Raw genomic sequence first — 8,165 nt, forward strand, 5'->3', positions numbered from 1 at the left:
TGGGACAAACACTACAATTATTATGAATGGAAATGAGATTTTTATTGATAGGTAGTAATGAAGATGCAAGTTGTAGACGCGCCAGAGAAGGATGTCCGAGGCGCTTGTGCCATAAATCAGGGTCGGTCGAAATTTGAGGTGCGTGGGCTTGGTTTGGAAGAGGAGACATGTAGTATAAACCTGCGTATTGTTTACATGAGCCAATCATCCTCCCTGTGGCCAAGTCCTGCAAGATGCAACCATGTGGAAAAAGAACGACACAACAATTTAGTGCACTGGTTATCTTACTAACAGACATGAGATTTAAATTAAAAGAAGGAAAAACATCTTTGAGAGTGATATTATCATTGAATTTAATCGTGCCTGTAGATGAGATGGTCGCAGTTGAGCCTGTGGGAAGATTAACATTTGAAATAAATGATGATGTAATGTGTGTGAAAAATTGTGAATCAGATGCAATGTGATCGGTTGCTTCGCTATCCAAAATCCATGGTTTTGTAAAAGCAGAATTAATAGACGAGTTATGAGCAAATAGACCTGCAACATTTATAAACGCTTCACTTTTACCATTATTGTTGAGCGAGTAAACAACCTTTGCCAATTGATGAATTTGCTCGGCAGTGAACCCTTGTATATCAGACTCATTGCTGTCATGTGGTAATGAAGAGGAATCTACCATGTTTGTTGTTGATGAATGAGAGCTTTTGGGGTTATTTTTTATTCGTTGTTGCTGGCCATGACGCCCATTGGAGTTCCACGTCCCATTTTTTATGCGACACCCATCTTCCGTGTGTCCTCTTTTATCACAGTATGTGCAATGAAATTTCAAAGTACGACATTTGTCTATGGTATGACTTGGTTTGTTACAGTGTTCACAGGTCTTACCTTTTGATTGCTTCCAATTGGTAGATCGACCCAGTACTGATGCTGCGATTGAAAAATTCGCGCCAGGATCCAAATTCATCTGTTGTTGTGTCTCTTCTTGTACAATCAAAGAGTATGCTTGTCGGAAATTTGGTAGAGGATTCATGATGAGAATATTGGACCTGATTGTTTTGAACGAATCATTCAACCCCATGAGGAATTACATCAGTTTATCTTCTTCCTTCTCGATCTGGTGCTCCTTTGTTTGATTACAAACTATGGGTGAACGATATAGCTCGAGTTCATCTCACAACGTTTTGAGTTTGATGTAGTATGAAGCCACTGACATCGTACCTTGGAACATGGTTGCTATTGCCTTTTGAATTTGAAAAATGGCTGGCGCATTCTTCTGTCCGAACTGGTCACGGAGATCTTCCCAAACTTGACGGGCGGTCTTCGCGTGAATTACCCCTGCTGCTATCTCTGCCTCGATGGAGTGACTTAACCATGAAAGAATCATGGAATTACATTGATTTCACAATTCGAATTGGGATGGGTCTTTTTCTTGTGATGACATTTCTATGGTATTGTCAACAAATCCCAGTTTCTTCTTCGCCGTGAGTGCATGTATCATTGTTGTCTTCCAGGATTGATAATTGGCGCCGTTCAATTTGGTCGACACCAACATGTGTCCTGGTTGGTCTAAATGATGAACATAGTAGGGATTGGTTGGATCCATGGCAGCCGACTTGGCGGCGTTACTGATGCCTTCTTTGTCAGACATGATCTCTTATTTAGGGGATAAAAATGGAGAGGCTATCAGAGCACCAAGATCGGTGTTCTGATACCATATAAGAAAATGGTAAGAAAAATATATATTTATTATTCTCTTGTGCGTATTTACATCACTCAATGTATAGCAAATATATAGTAGTGTATGACGACTTTCTCTCTCCAAATTACAATCTAATTAGAAAGGGATCCACTAATCATGAATTCTATAATCATTAAATTAATTACATATAATTGTGTACAATATCGCATAATATCATACAATAATTGCACACAATAATGGTGTATAATTTGATAATTATTATTTCCTTAATAATAACTCAATTAAATAATCTGATCCTGCCGGTTGACCAGAGTGCAAGAGTCTTGCCACGTCAAAGGTTTCTCCTCTTGATCAGCTTCGCACCACGTTAGCCTTTGCTCCTCACGCCCTAATTCCTCGCAAGAACCTGAAGAAAACAAAGTGGCGCCGCTGCGGCAGATCGCGCTCCGACGCTCAAGTCAGTGACAAAATCACCAAAAACTCAGAGAGAATATCTCAACTCAAGGAACCGTGCACCGTGAATCTCAGTGTACTAGAAGGTATTCTGAAAGCGTACCTCAAAAGTCTGTTAAGTGTTCCTTATATACCTGAGCATTTTCTCTCTCCTGACGGTTACACCTCTGGACACGTGGCTCACATCCAGCTGTACACGTGTCACTATCTGGAGCCTCCTCCACTTGAGCGTCACTTCTACTCTTCAAGCCATTTGACTAAGTTACCCATACAAGGAGTAACTTGGTGCACAACTTTCCTTGGAGCGCGACCCCCTTAAGTGGCGAGCACGGGGTGTCACCATGCACACCTTCTCTGTGGTCTCGCCTGTCGCTATCACGATCTGCTTCACTTGCACACCATGCATGTTCTGGGAAACTGTTCCCTTGCCCCGACCTCTGGCTAGGGAATGATCATCTGATAACCTCATCCTCCACTGCTGCGTGACAAGCATATCACTAGTCCCCCGTACTTGTACCCCTTGGAAACCTTAAGCAAGCTTTCCTGATCTTTCGGCGATGTGCCCCTTTCGGCGGTCTCTAACCACCTGATCTCCTAGTACTCACATATGGCGACTATGACGCAACTCTGGTGACCGCTGGTTACACACACTAGAGATCGGAGAACGCCAAGTCAACGATCGATGACTACACAGACTTCCCGATGTACTTCCCTTCTGTCAGCCAGGTGTCCCGTTCAACACGCCTATATTATCGCTTGCTGCCACGTCATCACTCCCGATTACCTGATCGGTACACAAGCCCCCCAGTCTTAAGCTGAGACTTGACCAGCGAAAAGACTAAGAAGTCAAATCATCGTCGATCTACGTGGCGCCTGTACGGATTTCCGTACGTTCGTACCCTTTGCTTCTCTGACGCTCCACCAACCCCCTCTTTAATCAAACGACACGTGGCTTCATCAACGGTCGTTTTTAATCGTCGTTTGCGCTTCCTACAACGTTTGAAACCCTTAAACCCTTCGCGCTATTCACTGTTTCATCATCTTTCTTCATCCTCAAGCATTCCTCACGCTTTCTCTGCGAACCATGAAACTTCTCGTCTCTCTCAATCTTCAACTTTCTTCAGCGTTCATCCGATCATAAAAAGGTAACCCTCCAAGCGCCTCAACACCGTTTGTATCTGTCGGAGAGGGTCCTCCTTCGACCACATCCATCGCAGGGGCCGCATTAGGAGAAGATGAGGGCGCTCAAGTTTCGCCAATACTTATAACAGAATCTCCGACCTCACCGCCACGCCTAGAAGCCCCCCTTGCTTTACAAGCTCAAGAGGGTGGTGGTGAAAGTCAACATCAGACCCCACCAGTGCCTCCAGCATCAGCCTCAAGCCTCCCAGCTTCCTTCGAAGAGACCTTGGGACCCTTCACAGCCCAACTGAAAACCACGGGAAGATCTTCCTTTGCTCGTATCAAGAGCTGTGAAGGATTCACTCAAGAAGCTCCAAGAGGAGAACTCCGCGCTCAAGGAGTCACACCTTATGATAAGGGCTGAGGCTGAAAAACTCTCTTGCAATCTGATGATGGTGGAGATCGAACATTCAAGGCTGGAGGACACAATGGATGCCGAGCTAAGGAACACACGCAAGGAAGCCTCCGATCTGCGCCAAAAACTGCACACCCAGCTTCAAGAGAAAATTGACCTGGAGAGTAAGTTGGTTCCATACAGGGTCAAGGTGGCAAATATGGAGGCCGCACGAAAGGCTGAAGTTTCCATGGTGGAGAAACTTGAGAAGAGATCAGCAGATAGGGAGATCCTCCTAGGGAAGGTCGAGAAGGAAAGGGACAAGGCTCTTGCTGAGCTCGCCGAAGCTCGTGAGGAGACCAAAAAGATTGCTGCAGAGCTGGCCCAGACTCGGGACAAGCAAAAAAGCTGCTGAAGAACTCGCTCGAACTCATGAGGAGAAGGAAGAACCGAAGAAGCAAATACATGAGCTCGAGCAGAGCGCTGCTCAAGTCCTCTCCGCCGGGTTTGACGCTGCTCTGGAGCAAATAGCATGCCAATACCCTTAGCTCGACCTCTCCATGCTGTCAATCTGTAACGACGTGGTGGACGGGAAGATCGTGCCCCCTGAAGACTAACTACCTTCCCCCATCACCTCTTCTTTGTAAACCTTTTATCTGTAATGACACTGCTTATGTAACTGTTTATATCTGTGTACAAACTTGAATTGACGCTGCTTATGTAACTTCCATTTCTGGGATGTTGTTTTTCTATTTCGCCTTATATGCCTCTATTCGCTGTGTGGTTAACCAGCGTAACTGGTGAAACTTACTCAAACGAATTAACTCAGCAATACTTGAACTTCCCTTCACATATTGCTTTTAACTCGAGTAAACTGTTGATCTTATAACAAACTTAGCAAACTGTTAACTCAAAGTGATCCTGCCGGCAACTCGAACGCGGAGGAATCGCTTTGTAGCACTCTCTGTCCCGTCTACGCGACTGCGTTCTCTGCAAAGTCACCCTCAGAACCTTCTCTTGATGCTCCAAACGTGACCTGCAAAACACACAGACGGCGCCTCTAGCGGCCGTTTGCACTCCGACGATCAAGTTAGACCACAGAACCACCAAATGAGAAAACTAGAAGTGTGTGTAAAAAACTTTTGCTCTCTAAATTTTCTCCTCCCCTCAATCTCTCCCTGATTCTCTTTTTATGTCTCTCTCTCTGCTTCTGGGCATAACAAAATTCTGTTATGCTTTTTTGGCATGTGTCAGAACCCTGTTAAGCTTTTCTGAGACAATGTACCTTCAGAATCAGTAGAGTGTGGGTGTCTGTGCATGTCCGCGCGTCTCTGCGCTTGGCTGCGCTTGTCTGTACCTTTAGCGGTACGGAGTGCACCTTTATCTGGACCACACCCCTCTCAGATGATGACACGTGGAGGCATGCGACTCACATCTAACCACACACGTGTCACTTACTGGAAGGGCTCTAGCACTTCTCTTGTGTGCCTAAGTTACGCCCTTGCAGAGTAACTTAGGATATTTCTTCCATCTGGGTAAATCGCATACTCTCAGGAGAACGCCAGGTGTGGCTGGTCTAGGCACACTCACCAGACGTTGCTCCCTGCGTAAACGGCTTACCCTACACGGTGTCACGCACGTAATGGGTTGAGGGAATCACCAATCACTGACTGGTTTACTAGTTCCCTCAGGCCACTCTCGTGCATGATTCCCTGGGATGTGCTCATGCGAGGTTCATGCGTAACGCTCTCGCTGGGAACCTCAATCCCAGTTTAACTGCGTGTAACACGAGACCCCGATGACAATGCACCCGATGACTGATCAGTGCTCCATTTACTTCTCGCGTTCTGCCCCCAGGCGTGAGTCTGGGAACTGGTCTGTTGGTGGCCACTTGGCTACTGACCACCGATCACCGTTCTGGGTGATCTGTCCCCTGACCTCTCTGCCGCCTGATCTGTCGATGGTCACTTGGTTACTGACCCCCGATCACCGCTCTTGGCGATCGTCTCCTTGATCTCTCTGTCACTTGGTCCACGTGTCACCCTGCGAGTGGTCCACGTGGTCCTCTGCTGCTGACGTCATCGACTACCGATGACCGATCGGATCACAAAGTAAATTTGAGCAATTACCAACACTTCGGCGATGATATTCAATAAAACTCGTGAACTGAAGGCAACATACCTTACCGCAAAGTCACTTGCTAGGCAACAGGTTTTTAACTCAATTTAATATTCTAAACACTGCTTACCTGATCTGCCAAGTGAAGTTCACGTTTCGTCTGTCATCGCCATTGGGTTCTGGCGATGTCACCCTTCTTTGTATAACCTGATCATGGTTCCCTCATCTGAGTTTTAGAACAATGATATGGGTAGTGAGGTGTTCTTTACGAACCTACCTCTGTTCTCTTTCAACTTCTTCCACCCTTCACGCCGTACCTGAACCCGTTCAAGACGGGAAGGATTTTATCCATCTTCACACCGCTCGCAGGCGTAGAAGTTTTATCCGATCTTATTGGGTCAATATTGATGTTTCACTTAAAGGGGAAAAGGCGTTTTCCATCAACCTTCCCTTCCCGCCGTTTAAGGTCATGAACACCCTTGGCCTTCCAGTTTCATCTTGCCTGAACTCACTCTGAGGTGAGAAGGGCTTTCTCTAGTGCCTCAACTTGCCCGGGGTGTGCATCTCCTCCCCCCTGGATGCACTGAGGACTGTTAACCTGTTCTCGCCTGCACTCGCTCAAAGGCGAGGAGGACTTCTTCTGTTCTTGCCTGCACTCGCTCAAAGGCGAAGAGGACTTCCTCTGTTCTCGCCTGCACTCGCTCAAGGGCGAGGAGGACTTCCTCTGTTCTCGCCTGCACTCGCTCAAGGGCGAGGAGGACTTCCTCTGTTCTTGCCTGCACTCGCTCAAAGGCGAGGAGGACTTCTTCTCTTGCCTCAAGACGCACGAGAGCATTGAGGTCTTTAATCATCACTGGTGCCTCCAATCGCCGAAAGACGATGAGGTCTTTTAAACTTTTTAACTATTGCCGCCGATCGCCGAAAGACGACGGGGACTTTAAAACTTTTAACTATGTTTTAACATGCAATCTCAGAAACTTCAAACTTGAAAACTCTTCTTTATTGGGTGGCCTCATTAAAAACCCTCCTTAGGGAAAAAAGAGTGCCCCCTCGAAACTGTTTTAACAGAAAGCATGTAAATCTCTTCATGTTCGTCTTTACTTACAAGGCTTTAACTGTAATACAATTTGAGATGTGTGGCGTTCCAAGTGCGATGAATCGCCCCTCCTTCTAACGTCTCTAAGCGGTAGGCGCCGTTCCCGAGCACCTCGGTTATTCTGAACGGTCCCGTCCACTTAGGCGATAACTTGTTCTCCATCTCGTACTGATGGGCCTTCCTCATCACCAGGTCGCCTCCTCTAAACTGCCTTGGCATTACCTTAGAGTTATACCTTCGCTCAATCCTCCTCTTTACCGCTTCGGCCTTCACTCTCGCCTCCTCCCTGACCTCATCTAGTAAATCCAGATTCATTCTTCTTTCTTCGTTCGAGTCTTCCGCCACAAAGTTCTGGAATCTCGGCGAGCTTTCCTGGATTTCAACTGGAATCATCGCATCACATCCATAAACCAAGCTAAACGGGGTCTCGTGGGTTCCTGACTGTTCAGTGGTATGGTACGCCCAAACTATGCGGGGTACCTCTTCAGCCCCTGATCCCTTAGCTTTCTCTAGTCTTCTCTTTAAACCTCTCAGCAACACCCGATTGGCAGACTCCACTTGGCCATTCGTCTGTGGGTGCTCAACGGATGCAAACACCTGCTGTATTCCCACCTCTTCGCACAGCTTCTTCAACAGGTGACTTGCAAACTGAGTCCCATTGTCCGACACCAGGCGTTTAGGCACACCAAACCGGCACACGATGTTCTTCCATACAAAGCTTTCGATCTTATGTGCGGTGATCTGGGCTACTGGCTCCGCTTCGATCCACTTGGTGAAGTATTCAATCGCCACTACCAAGTACTTCATCTGCCTGACCGCCAATGGGAAGGGTTCCAGAATGTCAATTCCCCAAGTATGAAACGGCCAAGGGCTGTAAATTGACTTTAGCTTTTCTAGAGGTGCCTTGTGCCAATCGGCGTGTTGCTGACATTGCTTGCAACATTGAGCATACTTCTTGCAGTCCTCCCTCATCGTTGGCCAGTAATAACCTGCACGGAGAGCTCTTGCAGCCAGAGCTCGACCCCCGATGTGACTCCCACATATACCTTCATGGAGCTCGGCCATAATTCTTGTGCATTTCTCTCCGTGCACACATACTAGAAGTGGGTGTGTAAACCCAAACCTGAACAGCTCGCCGTCGATCAGGGTGAACTTGTTAGAGTTCTTCTTTATCTTCCTAGCCTCCATCGGATCCAGCGGGAGAATGCCATCTGCTAGGCAGCGCTGGTATTGCGTTATCCACGTGTCTGGCCTATGCGTAGCGCAGACCTGTGCTATGTTCC

Source organism: Phaseolus vulgaris, chromosome 7, assembly GCF_051622355.1.
Source record: "Phaseolus vulgaris cultivar YP4 chromosome 7, ASM5162235v1, whole genome shotgun sequence".
Lineage (NCBI taxonomy): Eukaryota > Viridiplantae > Streptophyta > Magnoliopsida > Fabales > Fabaceae > Phaseolus > Phaseolus vulgaris.